Source organism: Rhinopithecus roxellana, chromosome 1 (assembly GCF_007565055.1).
Source record: "Rhinopithecus roxellana isolate Shanxi Qingling chromosome 1, ASM756505v1, whole genome shotgun sequence".
Taxonomy (NCBI): domain Eukaryota; kingdom Metazoa; phylum Chordata; class Mammalia; order Primates; family Cercopithecidae; genus Rhinopithecus; species Rhinopithecus roxellana.
Window position 1 is genome coordinate 96,208,540 of NC_044549.1, and position 10,241 is coordinate 96,218,780.

The 10,241-nt window shown below is 42.5% G+C and overlaps 1 pseudogene; it reads left to right on the forward strand.

The window, feature by feature from the left end:
• The first annotated feature begins 4,907 nt into the window (after positions 1–4,907).
• On the forward strand, positions 4,908–4,976 carry LOC115892149 (annotated as a pseudogene).
• The last annotated feature ends 5,265 nt before the right edge of the window (positions 4,977–10,241 follow it).

Genomic DNA, 10,241 nt, shown 5'->3' on the forward strand with positions numbered 1-10,241 from the left:
ATTGGGTGTATTAGAAAGAAGCAAATGTGAATGAAGGTAAAATATGACAATAAGAAATATATACCTACAAATGTAAAGGACTACAGAAATAAAAACAGTCATTAGTCTATAGATTTAGGTTATTTATTTATTTATTTTGAGATGGAGTTTTGTTCCTGTTGCCCAGGCTGGAGTGCAATGGCACAATCTTGGCTCACTGCAACCTCCGCCTCCTAGGTTCAAGTGATTCTCCTGCCTCAGGCTCCAGAGTAGCTGGGATAACAGCCACCACGCCCGGCTAATTTTTTGTATTTTTAGTAGAGACAGGGTTTCACCATGTTGGTCAGGCTAGTCTCGAACTCCTGACCTCAGGTGATCCATCCACCTAGGTCTCCCAAAGTGCTGAGATTATAGCATGAGCCACTGCACCAGGCATATTATTTTATATTATTTTATTATTATTTTATTTTATTTATTTATTCATTTATTGAAGTAGGTTCTTACTCTGTCACCCAGACTGGAGTATAGTGGCATGATCATGGCTCACTGCAGCCTCAACCTCCCAGGCTTAGGTGATCCTCCCAACTCAGCCTTCCAGGTAGTTGGGATTACAGGCACATGCCAATGCACCCAGCTAATTTTTTGTCTTTATTGTTGAGACAGGATTTCATCATGTTGCCCAGGCTGGTCTTGAACTCCTGGGCTCAAGCAGTGCACCCACCTTGGCCTCCCAAAGTGCTGGGATTACAGGTGTGAGCCAACACACCTGCCCTAGATTTAGATTATATATGAGGGCTACTTATGTATAGATATATGTGTGTATGTGGTTACTATGATGATAGTTTCCCTTAAGCTAAAGAACAAATACATACATGAAAACGAATACTATAGCATAGGCTTCATTTTGCCCACAATGGGCACAATAACTCCATGGTTCAGCATTTGATGGCTAACATTATTATGATGAGCAGCTATTAGCAAGGCCTTTCAACTGTAAAATTTCTACCTGGCAGAAACCTTAGTAGGAGTAATCACTTTGGTTTGAGGCTTGGTTTTAATCCTAAACACATCAACACAATTTCAAGATCAAAGGCCCTTAACAGTGACTGAGTTTCTTAGGCTCTTTTCCGTGGGAAGATTGACATTTCTCTTTCTTCTTGAGTTAGATCATTTATTAGCATCATTTTCATTTAGAGTTACTACCCAGTATAAAGTGTAGCACTAAAATATAACTCATTATCCTCATGATGACTAAAGCTTTTTGTTTGATGACAATGGCCTGGGAAGATCAGGATTATTTTTTTTTTTTTTTTTTTTTTTTTTTTTTTTTTTTTTTTGACGAAGTTTTACTCTTGTTGCTGAGGCTGGAGTGCAGTGGCACGATCTTGGCTCACTGCAACCTCTGCCTCCTAGGTTCAAGTGATTCTCCTGTCTCAGTCTCCCAAGTAGCTGGGATTACAGGCACTTGCCACCACACCGGGCTAATTTTTGTATTTTTAGTGGAGACAGGGTTTCATCATGTTGGCCAGGCTGGTCTCGAACTCCTGACCTCAGGTGATCCACCGGTCTTGGCTTCCCAAAGTGCCGGGATTACAGGCGTGAGTCAACACACCCGGCCAATCAGGACAATCTTGAAAGGACTTTTTGAAGAGCCTGCCTCAGACTTTGTGTTACCTACCTCTTCACCTCCTTCACATAGACCTTATTTCATAGTTAGTCTTGAAAGAAACAGTGCATCTGTTCTTTCCTGGAATCAAATGAATAGGGTGGAGGTAGGAGGAGAAGAGGATCATGGCAGGAAGAGAGGAGGCACAGGGACTTTGAAATCCATTCTCTTCCACAGTCAAGTGCCTTACCTCCTCCTGCAAAGTGCAGGGGAGAGGGGGGGAATTCAAGGTTTGCTGCCTTCCCTAAATGCAGAATTTTTTAAAGTATTATTTTAAAAATACTGCTTACATTTAGTTACTTCCCTATTTCTGCTGATGCAGACATTTTTATGCAGAAATTTTTAGCAAATGTCTTTTTTAAAAAGTGAAGAATTGTATAACTGCAGAATTTCTATGATCCAAAGAGCCAGGGGTACACAGGCCTTTGCAGCAGGAAGGGGAATTCAGAGATGAATCCTCTCATTTGATGGGTGAGAAGACTGAGGCCCAGACAGAGGTATCCACAGTGGTTTAGCAGGTTAGTGGCAGAACAGGGATCCAAGGTTCTCTTTCCTGATTTAGTGATTTATCACAAAAGCTGACTCATCCATTCACTCATTCTTCAAAAAGTGTTTGGATTCTCACTATGTGCCAGGTGCAGTTCTGGGCACAGCCCCCTGCCTTTGGTGGATTTCCATGTTTGTTAGAAGATAGGGAGTGCAGCCTCAGGGTAGGTACAGGATGCTGTGGGAGGGTGAGGAAGTCTAGAGACAAGAGCTCACAGGCCTCTGTGGGTAATAATAGCAAGTTGTTTTGGTGTGATTGGAACATGGGGAAGGGGTCATGAGCAGAAGGCGAGGGGGTGAGGAGGCTAGAGAGGGAGGTGGGGTCTGATCGAAGAGGTCTAGCTGGTGGAGAGCCAAAGTGGGAGTCTGGGACCTGGTAATGTCTGTGCTTTAGAGAGACCACTTTGGCTGCAGAAGGGTGAAAAAAAATCAGAGAAGAGCTTACTAATAGGCTTTGAGCCAAGGTAATGAATCTCTTACACTCTGAGGCGGAAGTCAGAGCTGGAAGCTTCCTCCAGTAGCCTCAAGTTGTTATCCTAGTGTGCTGTACTAAAATTGTCATTTTCTGTGTGCTATGATGAGAAAACAGATGAGAAAGCACTGCCATAGAGGACAGCAAAATCCTGGGTAAGGAGACTGGTTTGATGGGAATTCCAATTGGAAATCATATTGGCCTGAACCAAGAGGTCAAGACCTGATTCTGGACTTTGTAATTTACTGGTTGTAGGTAGTGAAAGGGAAGTAGAGGTAAGTAAGAGACCCCTGGTTTGGGACAACTAGAAGGGTGATGGTACCATTCATTGAAATAGGGAACACAGGTGAAGAGTTTGTGGATAAAGACTATGAATTAGCACATACTAATGATAGGTACCTGGAAGACATCCAAGAAGCAATGTCCAGTGAGCACGTAAATATGTGGCTCTGAAGGGGAGGAGGTCTGGGTTACAGTTATGAATCTAGGAATCTCAGCATATCTAGTCATTGAAGCCATATGGTCAGTGAGTAATGGTGGCCAAGAGAAATGTGTGGAGTAAAGGGAAAATGGGACTTAGGAGAGGAACATCAACATGTAGGCTAGGGCCCAAGAAAGGAGCTCCTAAAGAGAAGATGGGCCAGATAGGAAGGAGGAAGATTCAAGGAGGTGGTGTCCTGAAAGCCAAAATTAAGAGCCTTTCTCAAAGGTAGAAGCGGCTAAGTCCTTTCTAGAAGATGGGAGGTTAAGGGTGTAATGCTGTGGATGGTGGTTGTGTGGGGCTGTATAGCTCCAATCCATGGCATCCATTTGTATTCTTAATGTACATGGATGCTGTTACCTTTTTTGGGCTAAAAGAGGAAAAGATGTTGTTGCCTGGGTTTGTGGAATAGGTAGAGAAAAATGAAAGAAATCGATACCCCAGGAGGTTTCGGTAGAAGCTGTAGGGACTGGATAATGAAGGACCTTATGGGACTTTGGAACCTAAGGGATACAGGGTTGGAGACAGAGACGTTACTACTGTTCAGTACCCAAGACTACTGTATGGCTGGACCCATAGAACATCTGCGGACAGCATCAGGGCCAGCCTCTACTGGCTTGCAGAGGCAGTGAACTCTGTTTAGAATCTTGGAGAAAAGACCAAGAGTACATGCGAGTCACCCTCTGAGGCTACAACACATCACTGGGAAAACTTTGGGGGCTGAGGGTTTGCTGGTTGCAGGAACAAGGAGCAAACACAAAATGTGGTCCCATCTGTGTCTACAGCTGGTGAGACTGGGTTATTCAAGAATCTGGGTGTGGAAGAAAGCAGCATTCTTAGAAAGAGCTGCAGGAAACATGATTCCTCAGGGCAAAGCCAGTTTTCTGGAAGCAGAATAAACTTGTAGTGAAAAGGTGAAGTGTATGGGGGAGTTTGTTTGCCTGGAAAACCTTTCCAAAGGTCACAGTTGAAAGGAAAGTTTAGGAGAGAGTGAAATGGTAGAACACTGGGTGAGGAAAATAAAAAATAGAGCAATAGGGGATTGAGAGTGCATAAGAGGAGAGATGAGCAGAGATGGCAATGACCAAAGATAATCAGGACTTCTAGGATGGAAGAGAGATTGGGAGGTAGGAGCAGGAAGGCAAATTCAGATCCCATAAAGAATCAGTTGTCCTTCCAAGAGGTTCTCAGCCCAGTGAAGTTCCAGATCTCTTTCCATTCTTGGGAAAGAGTAGCAGTCTCTGGTGGAAGGAATATCCCCTACTTCCTAGGAAAATTTATTCATGACCTGGTCTGGTAGTATTCCCTACTTCTTGGGAAGATTTACTCATGACCTTCCATGGCAGGGTGGACTTGGGGTTTTGGTTGCTGCCATGCTTCTTCCTTTCCAGTGTCTCTTCTGCTTATCCAAGGTAATGCAAAAACTTTAAACTGATAGCGTTGGTGTAATGGGAGTGCCTTTAATTTATATCAACCTTCCAACTACCTTAATGTTTGGTTTTTGCTAGTCAATTCCATGCACATCTTATCCTCAAATGCTCTTATATGTGTAGACCTAACTGTCCTATTGTGAATCCCCTGTCTATTAGATACCCAGAGGCATGATCCAGCCAGGTCACTGAAGAGTGGCTCAGCAACTCAGCAGACAGGATGTAGTCAAAGGGATGGTCAAGTCCTCGGTTCCACCTCCAGGGTCAGCAACAAGGAAGGTGTCTGATCAGAGAGAAGGAGTCAGAAAAGCAAGAAGCAAATGTATTATAATAAAATGTTACAGCTTTTTTACAATTTATCTAGCAGGTTTTCTGGTTACTATAAGAGAAGGGGGAACCACCGCAGATTTGGAATGTAGTAAGATGGGGATATATTTATTCCCTTAGTAGCTGGTGCAAAGATTCCTCTTTGGGGGAAAGGTGTCTTTGTAAAATTACTTCAGGGGCAAACATGGGGAAGACTGTAAACATTGTGTTTGGGTGCAGAAGTCCTTAAACTTTAGCATGCAGCAGAAACCCTGGGGGTTGCTAAAACTCAGATGTGCTGGTCAGCTCACCTTCAGAATTTCTCACTCAGAAGTCCTGGGGTAGAGCTTGAGAGTTTGCATTTCTAACACACTCCTGGGTGGTGATAATGTTGCAGATTCAGAAACCACATTTCGAGAACTACTGACTTTCAAAAAAGAAGACACTACCTGAATAACTGAAGAGAAGAATCTGGGGTTGCGCTTGTATTAGCCTATTCTCACACTGCCATAAGGGCATGCCTGAGACTGGGTAATTTATAAAGGAAAGAGGTTTAATTGACTAACAGTTCCACATGGCTGGAAACTTATGATCGTGGTGGAAGAGGAAGTAAACACATCCTTCTTCACATGATGGCAGGAAGGAGAAGTGCCAAGCAAAAGGGAGAAAATCTCCTTATAAAACCATTAGATCTTGTGAGAACTCACTGTCATGAGAACAGCAGCATAGGGGTAATTGACCCCATGATTCTTATGCCCCCATGATTCAATTACTTCCCACAATGTCCCTCTCATGACACATGGGGATTTTGGGGAACTACAATTCAAGATGAGATTTGGTTGGGGACACAGCCAAACCATATCATTCTACTCCTGGCCCCTCCCAGATAACTTGTCCTTACATTTCAAATCACAATCTGTCTGCCTTCCCAACAGTCCCCCAAAGTCTTTTTTATTTTAATTTTTGAGACAGTGGGGACTCTGTGTGGGGGGCTCCAACCCTACATTTCTTTTCTGCACTGCCCTAGCAGAGGTTCTCTATGAGGGCTCCACCTTTGCAGCAGACTTCTGCCTAAACATGCAGGCATTCCTATACATTCTCTGAAATCTAGGCAGAGGTTCCCAAACCTCAGTTCTTGTCTTCTGCACACCAGCAGGCCGAACACCACATGGAAGCTGCCAAGGTGTGGGGCTTGCATCCTCTGAAGCAATGACCTGAGCTATACATTGGATCCTTTTAGCCAAAGCTAGAGCTGAAGCAGCTGGGAGGCAGGGCACCATGTCTCGAGGCTGCACAGAGCAGGGGTCCCTGGGCCCTGGGAAACCATTTTTCCCTCCTAAGCCTCAAGGCCTGTGATGGGAGGGGCTGCCACAAGTGTCTCTGACATGCCCTGAAGACATTTTCCCCACTGCCTTGGTGATTAACATTTGGCTTCTTATTACTTATGCAAACTTCTGCAGCTGGCCAAAGAAAATGGGGTTTTCTTTACTATCTCATTATTAAGCTGCAAATTTTTCAAACATTTATGCTCTGCTTCCTCTTGAATGCTTTGCCACTTAGAAATTTTTTTCTGCCAGATACCCTAAATCATCTCTCTCAAGTTCAAAGTTCCACAGATCTCTAGGGAAGAGGCAAAAAGCCACCAGTCTCTTTGCTAAAGCATAACAAGAGTCACCTTTGCTCCAGTTCCCAGCAAGTTCCTCATCTCCATCTGAAACCACCTCAGCCTGGACTTCGTTGTCCATATCACTATCAGCATTTTGGCCAAAGTCATTCCACAAGTCTCTAGGAAGTTCCAAATTTTCCCACACTTTCCTGTCTTCTTCTGAGTCCTCCAGACTGTTCCAATCTCTGCCTGTTTCCTAGTTCCAACATCGCTTCCACATTTTCTAGTGTCTTTACAGCAGCACCCCACTCTCTGCAATACCAGTTTACCATATTAGTCTGTTCTCACAATGCTATAAGGACATTCCCGATATGATAATTTATAAAGGAAAGAGGTTTAATTGACTCACAGTTCTGCATGGCTGGGGAGGCCTTGGAAAACTTACACTCATGGTGGAAGAGGAAGCAAACACATCTTTCTTCACATGATGGCAAGAAGAAGAAATGCCAAGCCAAAGGGGGAAAAGCCCTTTATAAACCTATCAGATCTCATGAGAACTCACTCACTATCACAAGAACAGCATAGGGGTAACCACCGCATGATTCAATTACCTCCCATCAGGTTCGTCCCATGACAGGTGGGAATTATGGGAACTGCAACTCAAGATGAAATTTGGATGGAGACACAGCCAAACCATATCGGGGAAGAGGATTCAGAAGGGAAGGAGAGAAAAGGGAGGTCACAGAGCTGGTGGCAGGCAGGCTGAATACCATGTGAGGCAATCCTCCAAACTTTGAATATAACATTCTTGGGGTGAAGAACATTCTTGTGGGAACTGGAAATGGGGTTGAGCTCTGCATTCTGAGATGACAGGAGGGTGAAACAGACATCATCCATGGGGCCAAGGAGACTTAAAATGAAATCCATGAACATTTTCAGAAATCTTAGTGGAACACTTGAAAATTTTCCCAGGTGGTGAAAATTGAGAATGGTGGGTGGTTTAAAGAAAAATCAATGGATAAGTTGGGGTTTATGTACCTCAGCTGACCTCTACATTGCATGTAATCTAGGAAGAAGTATTTGTTGAAGAGAAAGAAAGGTTCTGGGAAAAGAAAACATTATACAGTATACATTCCTGAGGAAACTCAGTGCTTGAAATTTATCAGATGTTAGCAACACACAGAAAACCTGGGGAAGACAGAAGCTCCTCAATAGGGAAGGATTCAAAGGCATTTTTAAAAAAAATTTTTTTTGGAGACAGAGTCTTACTCTGTCGCCAAGCCGGAGTGCAGTGGCACAACGTTGGTTCACTGCAAACTCTGCCTCATGGGTTCAAGTGATTCTCCTGCCTCAGCCTCCCAAGTAGCTGGGACTACCAGTGCATGCCACCACGTCCAGCTAATTTTTTGTATTTTTAGTAGAAATGGGACTTCACCATATTGGCCAGGATAGTCTCAATCTCTTGACCTTGTGATCTGCCTGCCTTGGCCTCCCAAAGTGCTGGGATTACAGGCATGAGCTACCGTGCTTGGCCTCATATGGCTTTTAATAAGCCCATTTGTTCATTACGAAGTCCACGTGTTCATTAAGTTCAACGAGACAAGACTATGCAGGTATCCACTAACTTCATCCATTGGTAATTGGGAGAAACAGTGAGGTTTTTACTGTAGTGTAACTTTTCCATATATACCCACTTATGAAAGATTGTAAGTAGGGTAAATTTCTATACATACCACACTGTTTTGGTTATTTATTTATTTATTTATTTATTTATTTTTTGAGACAAAGTCTTGCTCTGTCACCCAGGCTGGAGTGCAGTGGCATGATCTCGGCTCACTGCAACTTCCGCCTCCCAGGTTCAAGCGATTCTCCTGCGTCAGCCTCCCAAGTCACTGGGATTACAGGCACGCACCACCATGCCCAGCTAATTTCTGTATTTTTAGTAGAGATGGGGTTTCACTACATTGGCCAGGATGGTCTCGATCTCCTGACCTCGTGATCCACCTGCCTCAGCCTCCCAAAGTGCTGGGATTACAGGCGTGAGCCGCACGCCTGGCCATACCACACTGTTAGCAGTGCTGAATGGGGTAATTACATTTTTCACTTTCTTCATTTCTGTACGGATGATTTTTTTTAAACAGGGAGTTTCATTACTTTTGTAATCAAAATATTTTTAGAAAGCAGATTTTTCCTTCCTTCCTTCCTTCCTTCCTTCCTTCCTTCCTTCCTTCTCTCTCTCTTTTTTTTTTTTTTTTTTTAGACAGGGTGTCACTCTGTCACCCTTGCTGGAGTACAGTGGAACGATCACAGCTCATTGCAGCCTTGACCTCCCGGGCTCAGCTGATTCTCCCACCTTAGCCTCCTGGGTAGTTGGGACTACAGAAATGTGCCACCATACCTGGCTAATTTTTGTAATTTTATAGAGGCGTAATTTCACCATGTTGCCCAGGCTGGTCTCAAACTCCAATTACATGTGTGAGTCACCACGCCCGACTAAAAGCAGATTTTATTTCCTATTCTAGTTTTCAACTGTTTCATGAACCTAGAGATTTTTTTTCACTTGAAAAGGGAAAAAGGATAAAACAGCTTTATCATAAAGAAAAAATGGAAACAAAAATAAACTTTACTGTATTGATACTTAGCAGATAGAGATGATCACCTTATAAATGCACATTTGACACTGAACTGAACTAATCTGTGTTGTAATAAGTTTAACAAGCTTCCAACAGAAACTTGTGATGAATGTGGCTGTGTGGGTATATAGACTTCCCTTCTTGATGGTGGTTTAGCTCCACAACCCACATATGGACTTCAGGTCATTGGAACACAGGGCAGGATTGACAGGGTAAAGAAGACAGGATCACAAAACCTGGGCCTAATCACAGGGATGAGGTGCTAGAGTGAGAACAAAGGAAAAAAATGACTTAAAGATAAGATCCTAAATTCAAGTTCTCTTTAAATTCTCCAAGACTTGGAGGAGGATTGGTAATATATCTTGTTAGATAGTGCCATAGCCTGCCCCAAAAAGGTTTGCATTCCCATCAGCAGTGTATAAATGAGACTGCCCATTTCCCCAGACCTCAGGATGTGTTGTCATAATTTTTAATTTGCAATTTTCATCAATACTATAGGTGAGAAATGGTACCTAGAATGATGTAAGTATGAGTAGAATGTAAGTATGAGTGAGTTTGGGTGTCTTTTTATATGTTTATATGTTTAAGGGCCATTTTTGTATCTTTTGTGTGAATTGCCTGTTTCTTTTCCCAGTTTTTAAAATGAGATTTGTGGTTCTTTGTTCCTCAGTTTTTAAGAGTTCTTTTTATATTAAAGATATTAGCACTTTGTCTTTCACGTATGTTGCAAATATTTTTTCCCAAATTTTCAGTCTTTTTTTTGTATGTGTGTGTCTGTTTATGGTGGGTTTGCATGTTAATTTTTTTCATTTTTACATAGTAAAATGTATCAATATTTTCTCTCATTGACTCCAGATTTTGAGTCATAATTAGAAAGCCTTTCCCTACACAGAGATTTAAGAAGTATTCATCCATGTTTTTGTATAATACTTGTATGATTTAGTTTCCTTTTATTTAGAATCTTGACACATTTGGAATTTATTCCTGTATATGGGTGTGAAGTATGGATCTAATTTTATCTTTTTCCAAATGGTGAATTAATTGTCCCAGCATCATTTATTTAAAACTCCATATTTATCCCAGTAGATGCCAACTACTGGGTTGAATAGTTGGCGTAAAGTT